Source organism: Macaca thibetana, chromosome 3 (genome assembly GCF_024542745.1).
Source record: "Macaca thibetana thibetana isolate TM-01 chromosome 3, ASM2454274v1, whole genome shotgun sequence".
Taxonomy (NCBI): Eukaryota; Metazoa; Chordata; class Mammalia; order Primates; family Cercopithecidae; genus Macaca; species Macaca thibetana.
In genome coordinates, this window is record NC_065580.1 from 40184713 (window position 1) to 40208204 (window position 23492).

At 33.5% G+C, this 23492-nt stretch overlaps 1 long non-coding RNA gene across 2 annotated transcripts in view; it reads right to left on the reverse strand.

The window, feature by feature from the left end:
- Positions 1-23492, reverse strand: part of LOC126951190 (uncharacterized) — a 96855-nt gene that overhangs the window by 12436 nt on the left and 60927 nt on the right. The window contains exon 1 of one of the 2 annotated variants that reach the window (XR_007724381.1): positions 13871-13966. The exons of the other annotated variant lie outside the window; for it this stretch is intronic. This is a non-coding gene — a long non-coding RNA (uncharacterized LOC126951190). Of the gene's footprint in view, positions 1-13870; positions 13967-23492 lie in introns of those variants that run through there. 2 annotated transcript variants of the gene reach the window in all.

Here is a 23492-nt window from a genome sequence, read left to right on the forward strand (position 1 = left end):
GACCCTTCTTTTCCCCCATGAACTCTCATGGCCTGCCTTATGTATCTGCTTTCTGGAAATAATCATATCGTCTTGTGTATTTCTTAATGTACACTTGCTTACTTTACTCTACATAAACTCTACTGCTAGAAACCACAGGAAAACAGAGACTTTTTCTCATTTTTCTATTTTCAAATGCAATACTCTCTCCATCAAAGAAGGTGTTTAACAAATATGCATTTCAAAAATGAAAAATCTTAATTTTAATACAGAAACCTTTTCATATACTTCACTTTGGTCCCACTCCCCTCGACATGAGGTACTCACCAGTCTACCTCCTGCTGTCTTCAATACCTATTAGTATTGTTTTAAAAGATAATTCAGTATTGCTTTTAAGGACATGTGAATGGTAAGAGTGCAGTCACATTGTTTTTCCTATGAGAGAAATGATATTATGACATGTGATCAAATCACAGGAGTATTAAAAGCCTGTAGAGACACAGGTGTTAAAACAAATAAACTTGATACTTGGAAAAAACTTCTTCAAGGCCTATTTGAAATGACTGGTATGTAGCAGATTTAGTTCTAAGTGAGACAGGAATGAAGTTTAAAAAGGGGTTCTTGCCTGGCATAAATTATCAGTGAACTTCAACATTGATTATTCTTACTGCCTTCTTTGAAAGTCCAGATTGCTTGCTGACAATCTTGACTTTCAAAGAGACAAAGGTAAGAAGACAAGAACTTAGCCACCAGAAATGAGATTAAATATGATTTCATGAATGTGAAATACCTTTTAAAAAGTCAATGTGCTAATTAAAAGTGCTCTTGGACACGAATAAGACAGATATCTCAGCAATATTTATAGATACAATCACTGCTTTAGACAAGCCAAATGATACATCCCATACACTAAGAACTTTCCTCATCAGACATGAAGATATAGTAATTATCCACCCCCTTTAGAAAATGTATTCCTCATGCTCGATAGAAAGATTCTGAATCCACAAGAGCGTTTTAAAGGTCTTTTGAGAGAAAAGATACTACCATAAAAATTTACTATGGCTTGAAGAGTGACAGCACAGGGACACAATCATTGGCTACAAATATTTTAATCACAAAATTATTTTTAAAAAGAATTCAGTTTTACTGTTTTAAATAGCCCTTTGTTTTAAATTATTTTACTGGAATGATTAAAAATCAGTTGAAAATTGTTGAAAGTTGTGTCAAAGTATGTTAAATTTAAAAGTTAAATAGGTAATTACATATGGAATATTAAATATGTACTACAGAGGTAACATTTAGAAGTTAAATAGGTAATTACATATGGAATATTAAATATGTACTACAGAGATGATATTATCAAAGAAATAGATAACTGATTTTAAAAGATTATTTCTTTTTTTTTTTTTTTAATTTATTTATTATTATTGTACTTTAAGTTGTAGGGTACATGTGCATAACGTGCAGGTTTGTTACATATGCATACTTGTGCCATGTTGGTGTGCTGCACCCATCAACTTGTCATTTACATCAGGTATAACTCCCAATGCAATCCCTCCCCCCTCCCCCCTCCCCATGATAGGCCCCGGTGTGTGATGTTCCCCTTCCTGAGTCCAAGTGATCTCATTGTTCAGTTCCCACCTATGAGTGAGAACATGCGGTGTTTGGTTTTCTGTTCTTGTGATAGTTTGCTAAGAATGGTGGTTTCCAGCTGCATCCATGTCCCTACAAAGGACGCAAACTCATCCTTTTTGATGGCTGCATAGTATTCCATGGTGTATATGTGCCACATTTTCTTAATCCAATCTGTCACTGATGGACATTTGGGTTGATTCCAAGTCTTTGCTATTGTGAATAGTGCCGCAATAAACATACGTGTGCATGTGTCTTTATAGCAGCATAATTTATAATCCTTTGGGTATATACCCAGTAATGGGATGGCTGGGTCATATGGTACATCTAGTTGTAGATCCTTGAGGAATCGCCATACTGTTTTCCATAATGGTTGAACTAGTTTACAATCCCACCCACAGTGTAAAAGTGTTCCTATTTCTCCACATCCTCTCCAGCACCTGTTGTTTCCTGACTTTTTAATGATCGCCATTCTAACTGGTGTGAGATGGTACCTCATTGTGGTTTTGATTTGCATTTCTCTGATGGCCAGTGATGATGAGCATTTTTTCATGTGTCTGTTGGCTGTATGAATGTCTTCTTTTGAGAAATGTCTGTTCATATCCTTTCCCCACTTTTTGATGGGGTTGTTTGTTTGTTTGTTTTTTTCTTGTAAATTTGTTTGAGTTCTTTGTAGGTTCTGGATATTAGCCCTTTGTCAGATGAGTAGATTGCAAAAAACTGCTTTAAAGTTCATATGGAACCAAAAAAAAGAGCCCGCATCTCCAAGACAATCCTAAGTCAAAAGAACAAAGCTGGAGGCATCACGCTACCTGACTTCAAACTATACTACAAGGCTACAGTAACCAAAACAGCATGGTACTGGTACCAAAACAGAGATATAGACCAATGGAACAGAACAGAGTCCTCAGAAATAATACCACACATCTACAGCCATCTGATCTTTGACAAACCTGAGAGAAACAAGAAATGGGGAAAGGATTCCCTATTTAATAAATGGTGCTGGGAAAATTGGCTAGCCATAAGTAGAAAGCTGAAACTGGATCCTTTCCTTACTCCTTATACGAAAATTAATTCAAGATGGATTAGAGACTTAAATGTTAGACCTAATACCATAAAAATCCTAGAGGAAAACCTAGATAGTACCATTCAGGACATAGGCATGGGCAAAGACTTCATGTCTAAAACACCAAAAGCAACGGCAGCAAAAGCCAAAATTGACAAATGGGATCTCATTAAATTAAAGAGCTTCTGCACAGCAAAAGAAACTACCATCAGAGTGAACAGGCAACCTACAGAATGGGAGAAAATTTTTGCAAATTTTAAAAGATTATTTCTAAGAAAAAAATGAGAGAAAAATGATCAATCTGTAAATTCAATATTTCATAGCATTGATTTAGATTATTAAGGTAAATAATTTTAAAAGGCAAATTTTCCTGTAGTATTTCCTGTAGTACTTTAATTTTCCTGTAGTATTCCTGTCTCAATTTTAATCTATCAGTCATTTACATCTGACTGTACATTAGCTCTGCTACAGATCACCTTACTCTTTATTGTATTTACATTTTTTCTTCTGTTCCATCGAAACTTACACATTTCTAAGGAGGAGGTCCTTCTTTGAAATGTACACCAATTCCTAACTAAATAAAATTATGAAGCTTTCAGGTTTACCTCTTGACAAGAGTCCTGCTCCCATTGGAAAAATCACACCAATCACTATACACCATTTGTGTTCAAGTTTAAAGCCAAAACGAATAAAGCCTAGGGGATATCAGTTCAAAGTCTGATCTGAATAATTCCTAACTATGTGATCTTTGATAAATTACTTAGCCTTTTGTGTATTGATACATAATAATCATACATATCTGGGGGACACATGCAATAATATATTTTGATATATAACATATTTTTGATATATAATATAATATTTTGATACATGCATATAATGTGTAATGATTAAATCAGGGTGATTACAATATTCATTACTGCAAACATTTACTATTTCTTTGTATTAGTAACATTCCTAATCTTCTAGCAATTTTGAAATGTGCAATAAATTCTTGTTAATTATTGTCATGCTACTGTGGTATTGGTAAATATAATTTATTGTATATTATACAGTATCAAACACTAGAGCTTATTCCTTCTAATCTTATTTTTGCACCTGTTAACCAGCCTCTCTTCATCCCCCCACCCGCTTACCCTTTCCAGCTTCTGGTAACTATCAGTCTACTATCCTCTTTCACGAGAGCAATGTTTTTAGCCTCCACATATGAGTATGGATGTGCGATACTTGTCTTTCTGTGTCTGGTTTATTTCACTTAACATAATATCCTTCAGTTTTATCCATGTTGCTGCAAATAGATTTTGAGCCACAGTTTCTATATTTGTAAAATGACATCAGTAACTATTTCTTTGCATATTTTTTTGACAATTACAGAATATTTATTTAAAAACCCTGAAACCCAGTAATGGTCCCATTAATAATAGTTATTTTATAATCAGATACTTCTAACTTGTAATTAAAAGTCTCTAATGTCTTTCAAAACTGCTGAGTGTTTGTTTTATATGTCAGAAAATTTTCGTGATTTATCCATTGTACTCCATGTCTATTCAAGCTTCCTCCAAGATTTATGTAATCAATTTGAGGCTTAAAGGCATAGTTAGAGACACACCTTTGTGAATTGCTTTGAAAAAAGTGTGGTGGGTGAAGCAACACAGCATGTCATATACTGTTTGGACAGTCTCATCAGTTTGCCTCTGCAAATTAAATTGAGTGGCAGCCCCTGGGCACAGTATGCAGAAGTACTCTTGGAAATCCTTATAGATTTTCACGTATTTAAATCATGTATCTTAATTTCTTCATTATGGCTTTTTCCCATCTAATTGAAATATAAACTACTGTGATAGTTCTGTCTTTTCTCCTTTATTTAATTTAAAATAAACTTGATGTATTTCTCCATTGTTCTTATTTTTGGTTTAAGCCACAAAATATTGACCTTCACAATCATGTTAGCCCATTAGGGTCAGAGTATATTGAAAATCAATGGGGTTGTAATGCCAAAATATAAATACATAAATATATATGTAGATTGTTGTCTGTTAATTGAGACACAACTAGTAAATAATAAGATTGAACTATTAAATTAATTAATAGGGACAATTCGGTGTCTGGACGTGTTTATCCAGCATGTAAATTTTGCTATGTGCTTAACAAGTGTAAGACACAGCAATAGGTACTTGATATATATAAAGTTTAATAAAGTTTTTTAACTTTTAGGAGCCTGTAACATGACAGAATAAATGGAGATCTCAATAAATAATAAAAAATAAATAAGAATAGAAAAAGATCAGTGTTATAAAGTGAAATGCATAAGAAAAACTCTCACATAAATCTGAGACAAACCACATGCAATAAATCAAGTCAAAAATCTGAAAGAAAATTACGAAGAGGACATTTTTTGAGACCCTTGATTACGCATTTAAGTTAGGTTTTATGCACTAGGTAATAAGAAAACTTCAAAAGGTTGAGCAAACAAGGATAAAATGGTCAAAACTGTACATTAAATCATTAGTCTTCTAAAACAATGAAGTTGAGTCTGATTTGAGAGAGGAGACAGGAGTAGAGATCAAACCCAAGGGGATAATTAGAGGTTTGTCGGAATGAGAAGTAATTATGGACACTTGATGGTAGAGCAATGCAAATCAATAGAAAGAGATATATTTGAGAGATGATAAGAAGGTAAAATTGAGAAGTTTTGAAAAGTAACTTTGTACTAGCTATTAACAAAACCTTAATTTTATAATAAAAATTAATTATGAAAATATTAAATAGCGAAATTATACCCTTAAAAGGGCAAAGTGGTTGCAGACACTTACAGAAACTAAGCTAAGTGACTCTAGAGGAAGGAGTACATTCTTGTAAAGTGATTTTACGATTGCATTTACTTTCAGGAATTAACACACTACCTCTAGGTAGAAGATTCTTTGTAAATATTGTTTTAATTTTTAATTTTTATGAGTAGATAGTAGGTTTATATAATTTCAGAGTAAATAAGATATTTTGGTTCAGGTGTGCAATGCATAATAATCACATCATGAAAAACTATGTATTCATCGCCTTCTAGCTTATCCTTTTTGTTACAATCCAATTACACCTTTTTAGTTATTTGCAAATGTATAGTTAAATTATAATTGACTATAGTTACCCTGTTGTGCTATTAAATACCAGGTCTTATGCTTTCTAACTATTTTTTGTACCCACTAACCTTCCCCATCTCACCCCTGCCCCCTTCCCACTACCCTTCCTAGCCTCTGGTGACCATCCTTCAATTCTCTATCTCTATGAGCTCAATTGTGTCAATATTTGGATGCACAAATAAATGAGAACATGCAATGTTTATATTTCTGTGTCTGGTTTATTTTACTTAACATAATGAGCTCCAGTTCCATCCATCTTGTTGCAAATGACCAAATCTTATTTTTTTAATGGCTGAATAGTACTTCATCCTGTACAAGTAGTACAATTTTATTGATCAATTCATCTGTTGATGGACACTTAGATTGCTTCCAAATCTTGGCTAATGTGAATAGTGATGGAACAAACATGGGAGTGCAGGTATATCTTCTCTATGTTGATTTCCATTATTTGAGGTATATACCCAGCAGCAGGATTGCTGGATCATTTATTAGCATATTTTTGTTCTTTGAGGAACCTCCAAACCATTCTCCATCGTGGTTGTACTAATTTTCTTTCCCACCCACAGAGTATGAGGGTTCTCTTTTCCCCATATCCTTGCCAGCATTTGTTATTGTCTGTCTTTGGGTATAAGACATTTTATCTGTGGTGAGATGATATTTCAGACAATTCTTATATACTCAAAAATGACCAACATCTATCTAGAATTTCCTAATTATTTTCCTGATATTCTAAATTTCACAAGCCTCAAATTTAGCTTTTCATTTCCCTGTAATCTGTTCTTATTTCTGTGCTCTCTAGCCCAGTTATGGCTTCACTATAAATCTGCTTCCCACACACATAGACAATAATAATAATAATAATAATAATAATAAAACTTCTTGTAATGAGTGATGATTATTACAGTGTTCCCTTGGACTTTGTCTTCCCCCTTTTAAATAACTCTGAAGGGTCTGAAATTTACCATACTTTCAAGGTAACTGAAGTCATGTTTCATGCAAACCTTCGTGTCAACAGGAGACATTAGACTTCTGAGTTAGAGGGAAGAATTGCGTTTCTTATATCAAGGGAAGCAGCATGAGCCTCGTGTTCACATTTTTGATCCTTGCCTTTCCAACATAACAGGGGCCACATGGAGGGGCCCAGCTGAAAACTGCACACGCAGTGAGTTTGTATCACAGCTGAGAAACTACAAACTTAGAAAATCCATTATCTTTATTATTATGGTCAGGAATCATATTTTCCCTCTTCCCTCTCAGTTTTCCAGAGCTGCTTGTTATACAAACACCCTGGACAAGATAGTTCAGAAAGCTGATACATACAGAAATGCTATGGAGAATCACCTCCCAATACTCATTACCTGTCACATCTGGCTTCCAATCTTACTCCCAAACCCTTGGGAGCCACCATTCTACTCTCTGTTTCCATGAGTTGAACTCTTTTTAGATTCTACAGGTACGTGACATTATACAGTTTGCCTTTCTCTGTCTGGGTTATTTCGCTTAACCTAATGTCCTCCAGGTTCATCCATGTTGTCACAAATGGCAGGACATCATTTCTTGTCTATGACTGAATAAAATTCCATTGCATATATATCTATATTTACAAATACCTATGTCTAGATATACCTCCAATTACCTGTTGATGGACACTTAGGTTGTTCAGATATCTTTGCTAATGTGAATAATGCTGAAATAAACAGGAGGTACAGATATCTCTTTGATATATGAATTTTATTTTCTTTGGATATATGCCAAGAAATGAGATTGATCATATGTTCCTTTTCTTTTTTATGTTTTTTATTTTTTGAAGAAACTCCATACTGTTTTCTGAAGTTGGGAGAGGTGGTATATCACTGTGGTTTTGATTTGTATTTCTCTGATGGTTAGTGATGTTGAGTACTTTTTCATATACCTATTGGCCATTTGTATGTCTTTTTTGAAAAATGTTGATTTACGTGCTACATCCATTTTCAATTAGTTTATTTGTGGAGATTTTGCTATTGAGTTGTATGCATTTCTTGTATATTTTGGATATTAACTCCTTATCAGATATTTATGAATGCTCGGCACAACATTCTGTATCTTTTTTTTTCTCAGATAACATTGCAGTATAAACATCCTCTTCCATCTCAATTACATATGACTAGTAAATATATTTTTAAGAGTTGCATATTATTACTTTGTATTGAAATGACATACTTTAATCATTACCAGGTGTGGAATATCAAAGTTATTTCTGTGTTTTCCTCATTATAAATAATGTTGCAATTCCTTTGCCTATCTCTTTATATAGATTCCTAAAATAGAATTACAGGATGAAATAATGAAAGCACTTAGGATATTGATGTACATTTCAAAATTTCTTTCAAATTATCCTGAAGGGTTCTAATTTAAACTCCTACCAGCAGTAGATATGCAACCATCTTACCGCAACTCCATCAGTATTAAATATTTTAAAAATATTTGTAACTCAATAAGTGTAAAATATCATACTGTTGTTTCTTATGTTATTCACTTTACTCTTATTACATTTGTAGTTAAACTTTAGTATATTTATTGATAATATATCTATATTTGTAACTTTTTAAAACTGTCTTTACTGCCTCTGTATTACTATGCAGGTTATTTCCTCCTATTGATTTATAAACTTTATATATTAAAAATATTAATTTTTGAGGCACATTGCTTTGCAATTTTATGTATTTACAACTACTTCTTTTACCTTTTGTGATATAAAGAAATAAATATATATTTAGAAACTAGTTCATTAGCCACCACTAAAGAGTCATCTGTGTTACTGCAAGTTTACATTTGTTTTATTCACTTGAAGTATACTCTTTTACATGAGTATGATTCCAAATATTTTTACTTGGATAATACCTTTTGTGGGAGGGAGCTATGAGTCCAGATAATTTTTCCAAGTTCCCCATATCATTTATTAAAAAAATTACCACTCCATTGTAATTATTATATGATTCTATGTGATTCTTCCTTTTTTAAAAAAATAATTTCCTACACATAGCTCCCACAAATTAATTTCATTTGTTTTTTGACTGAGTCTCACTCTGTCTCCCAGGCTGGAGTGCAGTGGCTCACTATAACCTCTGCCTCCCAGGTTCAAGGGATTCTCCTGCCTCAGCCTCCTGAGTAGCTAGGACTACACGCTGTGCCACCACACCCAGCTGATTGTTTTGTATTTTTAGTAGAGATCGGGTTTCACCATGTTAGTCAGGCTGGTCTCAAACTCCTCACCTCAAATGATCTGCCCCACCTTCTGAAGTGTTGGCATTACAGGAGTGACCCAACATGCCTGGCCACAAATTAATTTTTTATACACACCAGACACTATCTCAGAACTCTCTCATTAGATCGTTCATTCAGTCCTACATGTATTCAACAACATATGTTTTCTTTATAATATTTTATGCTGTTATTAAGACAAGTTTCCACTTATTGCAATCTTTTCAAAAATTTGTATAACATTTGTCCCTTAATTTTTAAAATAATAATTTTGGTGACAGCCTATATTTTCTCTTGGGAAGGAATATTAACCTAAAACACCACAGAATCCCCAGGTGCTATATTTTTATGCATGAAAATATAGTTCTTCCTCCAGAGACCATATTTAAATCAATAAGCCATCTGTGCCTGATATGAGAGGCCTGTTTAAAGATGCTATAATGAATCATGTCTGAGGCTGGAGCAGGGAATATGGAGCCATTTAAGAATTTTTTTATTGAATATGGGGTTAATGTACACAAAGAAGCCCCTCTTGTAACGATGTAATATGAAATTACAATGGAAGTTTCTAATATAATAAAATGCTGGACAAAAAAGACACAGTATATACGGTAAGATCTTTTAATAACTTCAATGTTTAATAGTCACCAGTGGAAGCTTTGAAGAGCTGACCTTTTTGGAGCTCTGGACATGATGGAATCTTCACAAACTGAGACATGTCAAGGTTTTGAGCTCCCCTCCCAAAGTTAAAAGCAGTTTAGCCTCAAGCTCAAAAGATGATAACCAGATTGAATGCCAATCACATTTTATTTTGACTTTTAGAAAAATTCTGCCAAGATGAACCATAAAAATAAACACAAATGGGATTATATGATAGTTTCTAGGAGGTGCCTTGGGCCAGCTTTCAAGATCAATGAATGTGTTTTTACTCTAATGCTTAGAATGACTCCATTATATACCTTGGAGTAAATAGCTTATCGGATGTTATTCTTTTGGAAAATGCAATAAATGGAATTTTCTTCATCAAAACTAAGTGTCTATTATTAGAATCAAGTTAAAGTTATGGATTCTTCTACACAAAGTTATTATAAATCCTGAAATAGATTTTTTACTGAATTGTGTAGGTCACAGAGGACTTCTTTCTGGAAATATCATATATCTATTTCTCCACTGGAGCATAATATCTAGAAATAAACTTTTACGAACGAGAAGGAAATGATAGAGGCTACACAGTCTAACAAAGGATAGTAAATTGCAGCAGTTTAGAATCACTCAAAGGAGAACACAAAACAAATGTCACAATCCATTTTCATTTGACAAAAGATTTCTAAAATGCTTACAAGCTCAGTGAAAAAGGCCAAACTTAGAGAAAAATAATTCTAGGGGCATAGAATTAAAATCAACACTTATTCATACATGATTGTTAACACACATATATTACCACCACACTGTTTGCTACTAGTGCATGTTAGCATCAAAATCAAATACACTGTTCTACATATCACATATGTGAACTCAGTACGAAATAGACTTGGTATTCTTTATAGATTATTAAATCATTGGCAAGAAGATATCAATGATACATTTATAAATCCATCCACTTATAATAGAGGAAATTACTAATATAATGCCTTATTGCAAACAATTGTGAAAATCTCAGGGTTTCACTGGAAATAAAATGTATTTATTTGTTCACTGTTTAATAAACATGCGTTTTGTACCACTATGCTCCCAGACTCTGTGCCGGTCCTACCGATGAAAACATCCATGGGAATTTGTCTTAAAAAAGACCTCACAGTCCAGGATAGACTGATGGTGAAGATTATACTACTGAGAGACAAGATTCTTTAATTTTCAAATGCATTAGGAATATTTATTTATTTGCAAAAGCGAAATTATCCTTGATAACCTCAAAATCATAGTACTGAAAATTGAAAGCAACACCAAAGGTCACTTGACATAGGAAAAAACTGACAGATCACATAATGAGTTGGAGATATGTAACTAGTATATGGTCCATCAGACTAGACTTCTATTCTTTTAACCATTCCTTCTGGAGGCTCCTAAGGTCCAGTCAGTAGAGCATGTCCAGTTACTTCCAAACAGGATGTTTCGTCTCAGTCATGAAAATGAACCTTTCAGACATTTTGTGGTAAACTTTTTATCAACATTAAAATTTTGTTTGTACTAACATTGAAATTCTGTTGTTACTAATATTAAAAATATAGGCCAGTTGGGGTGGCTCATACCTATAATCCCAGCATTTCATGAGGCAGAGGCAGAAGGATCACTTGAGCTCTGGAGTTTGAGACCAGCCTGGGGAATATAGGGAGACCCTGTCTCTGTAAAAAATTTTAAAATTCACCAAGCATGATTGTGCAAACCTGTAGTCCCAGCAACTGAGGAAGCTGATGTGAGAGGGTCACTTGAGCCTGGGAGGCAGATATTGCAGTAAGCTAAGATATTGATATTGTGTCACTGCACTCCAGCCTGGGCTACAGAGTGAGACCGTTTCATAAAACGAGAAAGTGTATGCTGTCATACTATAATAAAAAATATTAAGCAAACCACCACTTAATGTAGAAGAGCATAGTATTGTAGAAGAGGATACAACTTTCTGTAAATAAAAATAATAAGAGGCAAATGTAGAGAAATAGTTTTCAGTCTCTTCGCCAACTTTATCTCATAAACTAGGTGGTAAAATGCTGAGTGGGACTTTTTATTCCATCACAGAATTTCTGCTAAGAATAAAAGCTTAGGGCAGAGGTCACAAGTTATCTGCATGTTCTAAAGAGAATGACAAGAAGTTGCCAGAAACTCCCACAGGCATTTACTACAGATATATTTTCACAACCACCAGGTAGACAAAAAGTAAAAAAGAAAGAAAGAAAAATCAATAAATTGGATATTTTCAAGTTTAAAAATTTTGGCTCTTCAAAAGATACCAAGATAGATTAGTGAGATGATCAATGTGTTAATTAATTTCATTTAATCATTCCACTTTGTATACATAAATCAAAAACATCACATTGTATCCAATAAATGTATACAATGGTGATTTGTCAACTATAAATAATGTTAATAAAAATATATGAAAAACACAACAACAAAACATAAAAAGGAAAGCCATAGCCTAGGAGAAAATATTCTCTCTAGTGTTAGTAGGAAGGTAAATTGTTGCAACCACTTTGGGAGCTCATTTTCTATAAATGTGATCATACACTTACTACATGACCTAGCTATTCCACTTCTTCATATTTGTCCAAGGTAGTGAAAAGTGTGTATACACAAAGACTTGTAAATGAGTATCCATCCCAATTTTATTCATAGGAGTCCCAAACAAAAAACAATTCAAATTCAAAATACGAATAGGTAAACTAAACATAGTCTATTCACACCAAAAGATACAACAGAATCAAATCAAACTAAATCAAAACAAACAAAACAAAAAGAATACTAGTGCACATAATAGCTCAGATGAATCTCAAAAAAAAAATGTTTTGGGTAAAAGAAATCAGACACAGTATTATTCTACTTACATAGAATTTTAGAACCCATGAAACTAATAAATAGTGAGTGAAAGCAAATCAGTGTGTGCTTGACATAGGGAGTAGGGGAGAGTGACCGAAAAAAAAAAGGTAGGAGGGGTCTTTTGGGACAATGAAAATATTTCATATCTTGAAGAGATTACATAGTTTTATACATTTGTCAAAACTCATTGAAATATAAATATGAAGTCCATGCATTTTATTCTATGGAAATTATGCTTCAATATCATCTGATGGGGAAGAAAATATACTTGTAGGTAACAAACTATTAACACCTTGAAGTGAATGAGTTTACAAAATACCTGAAGTTCCTATGAGTGGAGGAGTTCGTTATTTAACCCTAACAAACATAGATGATATTATCTTCTTGTTCTAGAATATCCTATTATCCTGAGGGCTAGTTTTGTCTCTGAGAATGTGATTAACTTAATCACTAATAAAGAGGTTTTTAGAGGGGTAAGCTGACATATAATTGCTAATTTCTAAGTGTACTTTGTTTGTCTACATAATATTTAAATGAAATAAAAACTATATAGGTCATCCTATGATTTTTTTATATGTACATGTAACTATATGACGCACAGCCTGACTGATAAACTATTAAATGGAACATTTTTGGAGTTCTTATCTAATATTGATATTTTCTTTCTGACCTACTCACAAATAAATTGCACTGTGTTTTAGTCTCTTACCGTGAGCCAATATTTCTAACAATATGTAAAACTATAATACCACCTCCTATATGCCTCAAAACTATTGAAAATGTCATATATAGCAACAAAATAATAATAATAATAAACATTAGTTAGAGGGCTTGGTATGTGTCAGGCACCATTCTAAGATTTTATATATTTTCCCCCATTTAATCATCATAACAACCCTCTGAGAAAAGCATTACTATCATTTCCTAATTCAGTGAACGAGAAAACATATGCTCATTATAGTAATTAACTTTATTCAAGGTATTTTTGGTAATAAAGAACTAATTTAATACAGTCCTTTGATTTCTTAAGTTTGAAGTATGTGTTATTTGGGATAATCCTCTGAGACAAGAAACTGATAACTGTTCTATAAAAGATTTTTAAAAAGATGTTTACACAATATTTACCTTGGCTACCTAATCAAGCAGCTTATCAGATATAAAAGTGGAATTCACAATATGGCACTTTAATGATCTGCTTCCTCACATTTTACCCCTGGCTGCTTTTACCCCTTCAGAAATATGCAGTTGATTAGTTCTTTTCTTAGGACTCCTGGGAAACAGCGCTCACCTGAGGAGCCTTCCCAGCAGGACAAAAGAGCTCAAGTTCAATCTTTCATTTCAACATTAACTCCGAGGAGTCTGCTTTCTACAGTTTTAGTAAGACCCCAACCTAGGAATGAGAAAATAGGAATACATTATGCAAAATAAAAATATCTACATAACAGGAAATAATTTGCAAATTTCAATGTGGCCTCCAACTCTTCAATACATTTACTATGATACGGATAGCATCAAGGCAATATTGAGAAATTCAATTACAAAATATTTAACAACTTTTACTTTGGGATTTTATTGGAAGAAAAAATATCCAAGGAGTTACAGTTTTAAAAAAAACTAAGAAGGCTATGCAAAACTATGCTATAGATATATTTGGTTTTTGCCCCTAATTTATTTGTTATTATTTTTCCTCATGAAATCATCATTAATTGTGTCCATATTTTGGAATGCAAATGAAATAGCGTAGGTTCAATCCATTTAAAAATACTATCCCCTATTCAGATTGAGCTTTGGAGCAACAACTATGTGCCAAACACATTTTAGGTGATTTTTCATATAGTTATAATCTACAGGGATTTTTTTTCTCTTTTAGGTATTCAAATCCCCAGTTTATGATCTGTTTTCAAAAGAATAGACAGTAGGCCTGCTCTAAAATAATTGTTAAAGAAAGTTATTTGAAAGCAGACAAGTAATACCAGAAAGAAACTTGTAGTATCAATTGGTAAAAATATAGGTAAATATAATAAAATGGTTTTATTCTCTTGATTTCTTTAAAATATGTTTAGAAGTTGAGGGCAACAATTACAAAATTTCTGAAATTATTTTTAATGTATGCACTTGTAATATACGACAACTATAGCATAAGATTTAAAGAGGATTTATATAGTGGTAAGATTTCTACATCCAAATTGAGGTGCTAAAATCATGATTCTAAACAGACTGATTAGAATAATATATATACTTTGTCATTCCTTGAGAAAACACTGAAAACATTCACTTAAATATAGTCAAAATTACTATAGCTAAATTAAAATGAGATAATAAAGCATGTACAAATAACCCAAAAGAAAGATGAAAAGATAGGTGGACTAGAAACAGAGACAACAGATAGAAAACAAATAAAATGTGTACCCAAATTCAAGCATATCAGTGATAATAAATGTAATTGGTTTCATCACACCAATTAAAAGATAGATATTTTAGGAATAAATTAAAAATATGACCCAACTATGTCAGTTTTCAAGAAACTCATAAGAAGTAAAATTAAACGGAGAGGTTGAAAGAATAAAATAATGTAGAAAATCTATTTTATGTTACACAAAGAAAAAGAATCAGTAGCTATATAAATATACTAGAACTGTAAAATTGGAAATTGCAATAAATATACTGCCTACAATAGTTCTAATATCAAATAAATTCTTTAGATATAAATCTAACAAAACATGTACAGGATACCTATGCTGAAAACTATAAAACACTGATGAAAGAAAATTTTAAAGAGATCTAAATAAAATGAGAAGCATTCCACGTTCATTAATTGAAACACAAAATATGAATCATGTGACTTATCCATAAATCTATATTCCAAATCTTAGTCATAAATTGATCTATAGACTTCATGCAATACCAATCAAACTTTGAGCATATTTTCTGTGTATGTAGATAATAGATTCTAAAATTCATTTCAGTAAAGGAACTGCACAGGTAAAGTTAGATAAATTTGAAAAACAAAAGAATTAAAGTAGCTAACACATTTTGACAAAAATAAATTTTGTTTAAATAAGTAATACTACCAAATTCTAAGAATCACTCTAAAGCTATACTAATACTGTGTGATATTGCTTAAAGGATATATATGTAGATCAAAGTAATAGAATACAGAGTTCAGAAATAAACCCACACACATATGGCTATTTGGTTTTTGATCAACATGTAAAAGAAATTCAAAAAATAAAGGCTGATCTTTTCAATCAATAGTGTTGGATCAACTGATCAGCTATAAGTTAAAACAAATGAATCTCAAACCAAACCTGCTACTTTTATTAGAATTAACTCAAAATGAATGATTACTCTAAATATAAAACAGAAAACTATAAAACATTTAGAGAAAAATGTAAGAGAAAACTTTCATGACAGGGGATTATATGAGGAGTTCTGAGACATGATAACATAACAGTAAAAATGTTAAAAATATGAATTAATTGGACTTCGGCAAACTTAAAACTATTTCCTTAAAAATATCCTGTAAAGAGATAACATAAACTTTACACTTGGAGAAGATATTTGACAAGAACGTCTCCCCAGTGTATATACAGAATGTTCAAAATGTAATAATAAAAAGCCGAATTAATAACTGTACAAATGTCTTGAACAAAAACTTCACCTAAGAAAATACAAGGCAAGTAAATAGCAGATAAAAAGATATTTAACATCATTAGCCATTAGGAAAACACAAATTAAAGCCATAATAAGATATCACTACTCATCTATTAGAACGGCTGCAATTTAAAAATATAAACAATATCTAGCACTGGGGAGGATGCAGAGCAACTGGATTGCTCGTCTGTTGTTGATAGGAACATAAAATGTTATAGACACTCTGGAAAATGATTTGGAATTCTTTCATAAGTCAGTTCTTATCATATGGCCCAGTGATCTATCTCTTAGATATTTATCCTGGAGAAATCTTTAGACAAAAATCTAAAAAAAAAAAAAAAGTTCAAAGAAGCTTTATTTGTAGTATTTCAAAACTGGGAAGAACTCAAATGTCCTTCTGCAGGTAAAGAGATAAACACTAGTACAACCATACAGTGGGATGCTACTCAGAAATAGAAAGAAATGAAATATTAATACAACAGCCTGATACATTTCAAAAGCATGTGCTAAATGATAAAAGCCAATCTCAAATATTACGTGTCATATTATTATATAATATTCCTGAAATGGAAAATATAAAGACAAAGAACAAATCCACCTTTGCCAAAGATTTGTGCTGATGGGAGGTTGGAAGAGGGGGTGCAAGTATAAAGGGGTACAATGTGGAAGTTTCTTTGGGCTGATATAACAGTTCTGCATCCTGATAATGCATGGTTACATGGTTACATGTTTTAAAATTCATAGAAATGCATGCCAAAATTTTTTAAAGTTATTTTTACAATATGAAAATGTTAAAACAAAATTGGAAAAATGAAATAGGGAATTGCTGAGTAAAGATGACCCAAGAAAAATAGAAGTCTTGAACAAGCTGATTCTTGTTCAACATTGCAAAGAACTCAGCAATATCTGTTATGGGGCCGGTCACACAGTAGTCATTTTAAGTTTGAATTGCAAAGATGTATGACCAAGAGTAAACTTGAAATGATCTCCAAGTGCAATAGCTGAAAACTCAAAAGCACAGGCAAATAATTTGACATTTCAACCAATTAAATATAAATTATGTTAAAATCTTTATTAAAATGGCATAATTAATATATTTTTCTGAAACTAGACAAAAATAAATTTTAGAAAACAAACATAAAATGGTTTTTGATTTAAGATATCTTTATACTTATATGAATATCACTAGCCTATAAAGGAAAACTGAAGCATGCACAATCATAATTAAACACATCCTATTTTAAAAATATTTTGCTAACTTTCATATACATAAAGACCATAGTTGTACATATATCTTATTTGGTCTTTATGAAGGTATATTTGTCAAGTTGAGAATGCATAGCACCATGTGAGTCAACCTTCGCTGCAGTATGCAATTTCACAAACAACTCTCAAATTTCAGTGACTTTATAACAAAAAGATTTATTTTTACTCACATTACAAATTATAGCTGCAAGCCGGATCTAGCTCTATAGCTCTGCTCTAGGCTGAGAATGAACTGTGAGCCTGTTGCTATGTGTTCTCATTGTTAAGAGTAGTTGTACATGTGAGAATAAGTTTTTTTCTGATAAAAATCTAGAATGCAGTGAAATTTTATTTCATTTTAGTCAGCCATAGAAATCTCATAATTGGGAATTATACATGTTTTGGGAAATATCTTAAATATCTCTCTGGGGTAAGCGATCAGAATAAAATAGCAAAACACCTAAGCCCCTTGCCAATGTACCAGAGAAGAAAGCTAAATTGTTCTCAGGTTTTCAGTTGTCATTGTTTTGTTTTGTTTTGTTTTGAATTAGGGGACGTGGGAGGGGAATAAAAGGAGAAAAGGAGGGAAATGGATAGAGGAGTCATTGAGATAATATAAGACTGAGTACTGTTATAATAAAGTTGGCACTAAAAATATTCCAAAATTAGAGGAATTTAACAGTTACCAGGTTGATGATATATTGTTCCACAATAAATACTCTGCAGTCTTCTTAATTCCTCAGTAAAATCTTCTAAACTCAAATGCCTCATGGAGAGAGTATTTTGGTGAGGAAGGTGGTGAGTTTCACCTTATAGTCAAACTGGCTTGAAAGAGAAACAGCAGCCACAGGATGGAAGACCTCCCTTATTATGAACAAACTTGCTGGGACATGTGTTTGATACCAGAAGTGACTATGGAAAATAGAAGTTCTTTCGGAATTCTCCAAAATCTAGGGAATGATTTTGAAATTCCATTGGCCAAAAAAATGGGGAATGAAAGTGGCATCACCAGGCAATCTTAAAAAGTCACAAATGGCAGGCAGGGACACTCCAGTTCCATTAGAGAAATAATTGACCACGTTTTCTCTAATGTGATCACAGCCATTAAAATAATTGCTCACTTGTAGCAAACATGTGGTCCATTACTTTTTATGTTTTAAATCCCATTCTTGGTTCTACCTTAAAATGCTATCATAGGTTATCATTTTGCTTATGTTCCACTCTTTATTATTACTTCTTTTTTATACCTTAGTCTTGTGCTAACCCTCCTAAAATTGTGCTTGGAATATGATGAGGAAGGGAGGGAAGAAGGAAAGAAGAGAGGAAGAAACTAGCAGTTTTCCAAAAATGTTGGCCTTACTGGATATGAATTTTTTCTGTGATTTTACTTGCTCTTCATCAGGTTACCATCAACAGTTCTCTACCATCTCCATACCCCTTTTAACATGCATATGTAAAATATAATTCTTATGATAAATGAATTCACATACATCTATTCATAAGAATGATGTAACGAATCTGCCATATAAGTGGGATCAATTTTCTCTGTTCTCTTGACACTCCACTACCCTTCTGGCAAACAACAGCATACACTGACATGATCACTTTCAGGATTTAAAGTTCACTTTTTAGTCAGAAAACCAAAAATTCTATCAACTAGAGTGGGAATAAATTAACTACTTTGTAATTAGAGTAACAAACTAATCAAGGAAAATCATTATTCTTACATTGTTCAGAGAAGTGCTGGGTAAAAGTTACTATTACTGTTTTCTGCCTTGTCCTTTTGAACATCTCTTCAACTTTTTGGTAGCCTAGATACTGTTTATCTTTCTGGTGTTCTTCTCACCTCAGAATAACTAGGTGCCCAGTGACCCCAAATGTTTAGTCTTCCCTAGCCAGTCCTGGTGCTTCATTGTAGACCTTATCTCTACTGGACTTCCCCTGCTCTCACCCTCCTCACTGACAACACCTGTTCATCTCACATTTTAAGGAACTAATTTCATTCTGTTATAAAATACAGAAGAAAATTAGAAACTTGTATAGCTTTAAAACGGAATGAGGTATATGAGACATACTAGTAATGTTGTCCCCCATACCCAATTCTTTTTTTTCTTTTCTCTTCTCTTCTCTTCTCTTCTCTTCTTTTCTTTTCTTATCTTTTCTTTCGATGGAGTCTCACTCTGTCACCCAGGCTGCAGTAATTTTGGTATTTTTAGTAGAGACGGGGTTTTGCCATGTTGGCCAGGCTGGTCTCGAACTCCTGACCTTAGGTGATCTGATCGCCTTGGCCTCCCAGAGTGCTGGAATTACAGATGTGAGCTACCATGCCCAGCCCCATACTCAATACTTTTCTAATTTAAATTTGGTTCCAGTAGAAACAAAGCATAAACTAGATAATGACATAGAAGGCTTTTACTCTTCCACCCCTACCCCCAGCCAAAAAAAAAAAAAAAAGTGACTTATTGAGGAAACTGCAATCATTGTCTCTTTGCTTTGCATCAGAAATTTACACCAAGAACTACAAAGGGAGCCCACAGGTGGCGTAGGCCCAGGTGTTGAAAGGATAATAAGGTACTACAAGCAATAATACCCTTGTAGAGCTTTGCAGAAGCGAAGAAAGCAAAGCAAGGTGGTTAAATAAGAGAAAGGAATAGACATAGAGAGATCATTGTAGATGTATGGTGAGTCTAGAAGCCTGGTGGCTCTCTAGCTCCCAGTTATTAGAAACCCAAACAACATCTCTTACCCTTGAGTTCTATTTCCATCAATCTAATAGAAGCTCTAATAGAAGCCGTTGAAGAATGATCTAGAGTAAAACTTCCTTTTCTATGCAATTAAAATAACTTTGACTGGAAAATGATAATAAATGATCCCTGGCTTCCATTAGCATCTGCTCCATTTTGCTTTTGTAATATCCAGGTCTACATTAGTACTTGCCACCTTGTAATTATTAGTTGGCATTCTCAGTTCCCCACCAGACAGTTTAGAGCACTGAGAGGGCAACATCTGTCATGTTGGTGTTAGTACCAATGCTAACATTTTACCTATAGCTAAAAATAATTATTTAATTGATTAATGGAAAATGATTCCATTTAAAAAACAGAACCCACTTCTCTCTATCCTCTTATTCCACCAACTTGAGGAAAAAAGAGCAGAATCATAACAATACAATGTCACTCACATCAATGGAGAAAGGAGAGAAAATGAGATTGCAGTAAAAGCAAAAAGAAGGAAAAGAATTTTAACTTCCCTTATGGCTTGAGAGAATGTTTAAAGGGGTGCAGGTGGGCAAAGAAGACACCAGGAGAGAAGCTTTCATTTGTTATCTGCCTAATAGCACTGATATTTAATACTGAAACCAAATGATTTATTTTCTAATAAAATAAATCCAGGCATTAGCTGGATTTAGACACACCCCTCTCTTCACCTGCAGGCCGTGGTATTTCCAGACCCTCAATTCCACTCTTCTCATTCTGGTGCAAAGCATAGTAGAAGAACGAGAATCTTCAAAGGGAGCAGGTCTTGCAATTACGGCACTAGAAGTGTGTCTCTTTTTTTGTATAAATAGAAATTATCCAGTGCTATCAGTAATTCGAGGGTGAAAGAGGTTGTAATCTATGTCTCTTGACCCTCTCAGGATCCAGGACACCAAGCTTTGGCAACTGGGTTGGGTGGCAGACTGGAGAGGGGGGAGTATAGTCCTCAGAGTTGTCACGGGAGATATAGAAACACCTTGAAATCTGAAGGCACTTTGACTGCCAAGAAAATTCCCTTTACTCAGTAGAATTTCTATCATCTTTAACAAAGTTTCTCTGAAGTGATTTTTTTTCTCAGTAATGTAACATCTGCATTATTCTCTTCTGACATCCTACGAAGGTCTCCATAAATATGCATTTTCCATTGAATTTATGATACAACCACACTGAGTGCATCCTTGACATCATGTCACTTCCTTAGTCATGCATTGACATTATAATGTTATTTACTACAGAGTAGCATTGACAGCATCTTGGGAACACTGTGACCGCATTTTAGCTGCCACGAAAGTGAATATTGGAAGGGCATTTGAACAAAAATCATTTGGATGAAAAAAAAAGGAAATAGAACCTAGAGACAGTGATCACAGTTTCCTAAAACAATTTTACAACCTAGATACTTGCTGGAAATCTATTCTAGTTCAGTGATAGATGAGAGACTAAATGTTGCTCCTTTTAAAAATACAGAAATAAATTCTGTTTGAACCAGGAGAGTAGAAAAAAATCCGGAAATTATCACACTAGTTTTTGAATGCATGGCATTTTCATTATCCACATTTTCAGTTTTTTTGTCAAATGATTTTATCAGTAAATTGACAATCCACATTAAAATAGACATTTTACAAGTATAAATTAAGGTACACATTTTAGCAGGAAAAGTATAGACTATCTCTAAAGTAAAGAAGGTCTGTTTTTTCCTTAACTTTTAGAGTAGGCCAAGAATCTGTTTAAACCCAGTTATTCATGACATTGGCTATCACTACTATCTTCTATTTTGTTTGTTTGTTTGTTTGTTTGTTTGGACAGATTTCCCTCTGTCGCCACTCTGGAGTGCAGTGGCGCAATCTCCACTCACTGCAAGCTCCACCTCCCAGGTTCAAGTGATTTTCCTGCCTCAGCCTCCCAAGTAGCTGGGGCAACAGGTGTGCGCCACCACACCCAGCTAATTTTTGTATTTTTAGTAGAGACGGGGTTTCATCATGTTGACCAGAATGGTCTCAATCTCTTGACCTCATGATCCACCCACCTCAACCTCCCCAAGTGCTGGGATTACACACTATTATCTTCTACACTTATTTATAATTGCTCTTGTAGAGTTTAATAGACATCTGCAGGTAGTATTGGCAGAAAAGTGGAAGAAGAAAAAGTGAAATGATACAACTAATATTTATGTAGTGCCAATTCTGTGCCAAATGCTGCTTACCAAACATTTTACGTGCATAACTTCATCTAGTTATGATGAGAATCCTTTGGTATATGTACAGTTATTACTCACACTCTGCTTGGAAGAAATTGGCTTCAAGAGATGAACCACTTTCCTGCAAGCGCAGAACTAGTAATGGAGTTGGGAGTTGAACATGTGTGACTCCATGTTACAGCGCCTCTTGAAAAAATAAAGGGGGAAAATAGGGTCAGAAGTTTCCACATAGTGGTAATGTTTGAGCACACCTACAAATGATCCACCTCATGAAGAAGGCAACTCCATTCCCCATTCCTGCAGAGAGGTTGGTGGAAGGCAGGTGTCTGACCTATAGCAATGTTTCATGGAGTCAGGATGGAATTACCAGATAATGTCTGAAAGGGACTGAAGAGAGGCTTCATTTCAAGAGTATGAACGGGTTCCTCTAGTGGCATCGTTCAACACTACTAAGTCTTTTGAGTTTTAGGCTGTTGCTACTGCTACTCTAGCAAATAATTTTGATGAATAATTTACATTTAGAGCTAAGCATAATGGAGTATCTATTAACAGTTTAGGTTTTCATTATCACGTGTTCAGAGACGTTTAAGACATTTTCATAGTCTATTTTATTTTAGTTGTAGCTTTTTATGGTTTAGTTAAAATTTAACTTCTTGTTTTGATTATCTTAAACACACTTTATGCCAAATTTTATTAATTTCCTTCAATTGTGTTATCACAGTGACAGGCACAAATTTATTAGCCCTCGAATACTGTGCTTCAAAACAGATTATTAGAGCAAGGGAGGATGCAATGCCTCTCAGAAGCCTTGTGGGTAGACTGAGAACCAGGGAAATATGGACATCTGGGCAGAAGTCCCTCTAGATAAATACCAGAAACAGTAGCTGTCAGCTAATCTATGCAAATTTATTTAAAGGTCAGTAAGTGTGTTATATTTTAGTAAAATTGTCATGGTTTGCTGATGACATAATCTTACATATAGAAAACCCTAAAGATGTCACCAAAAAACTATCAAAACTAATAAACAAATACAGTAAATTTCCAGCATGCAACACCAA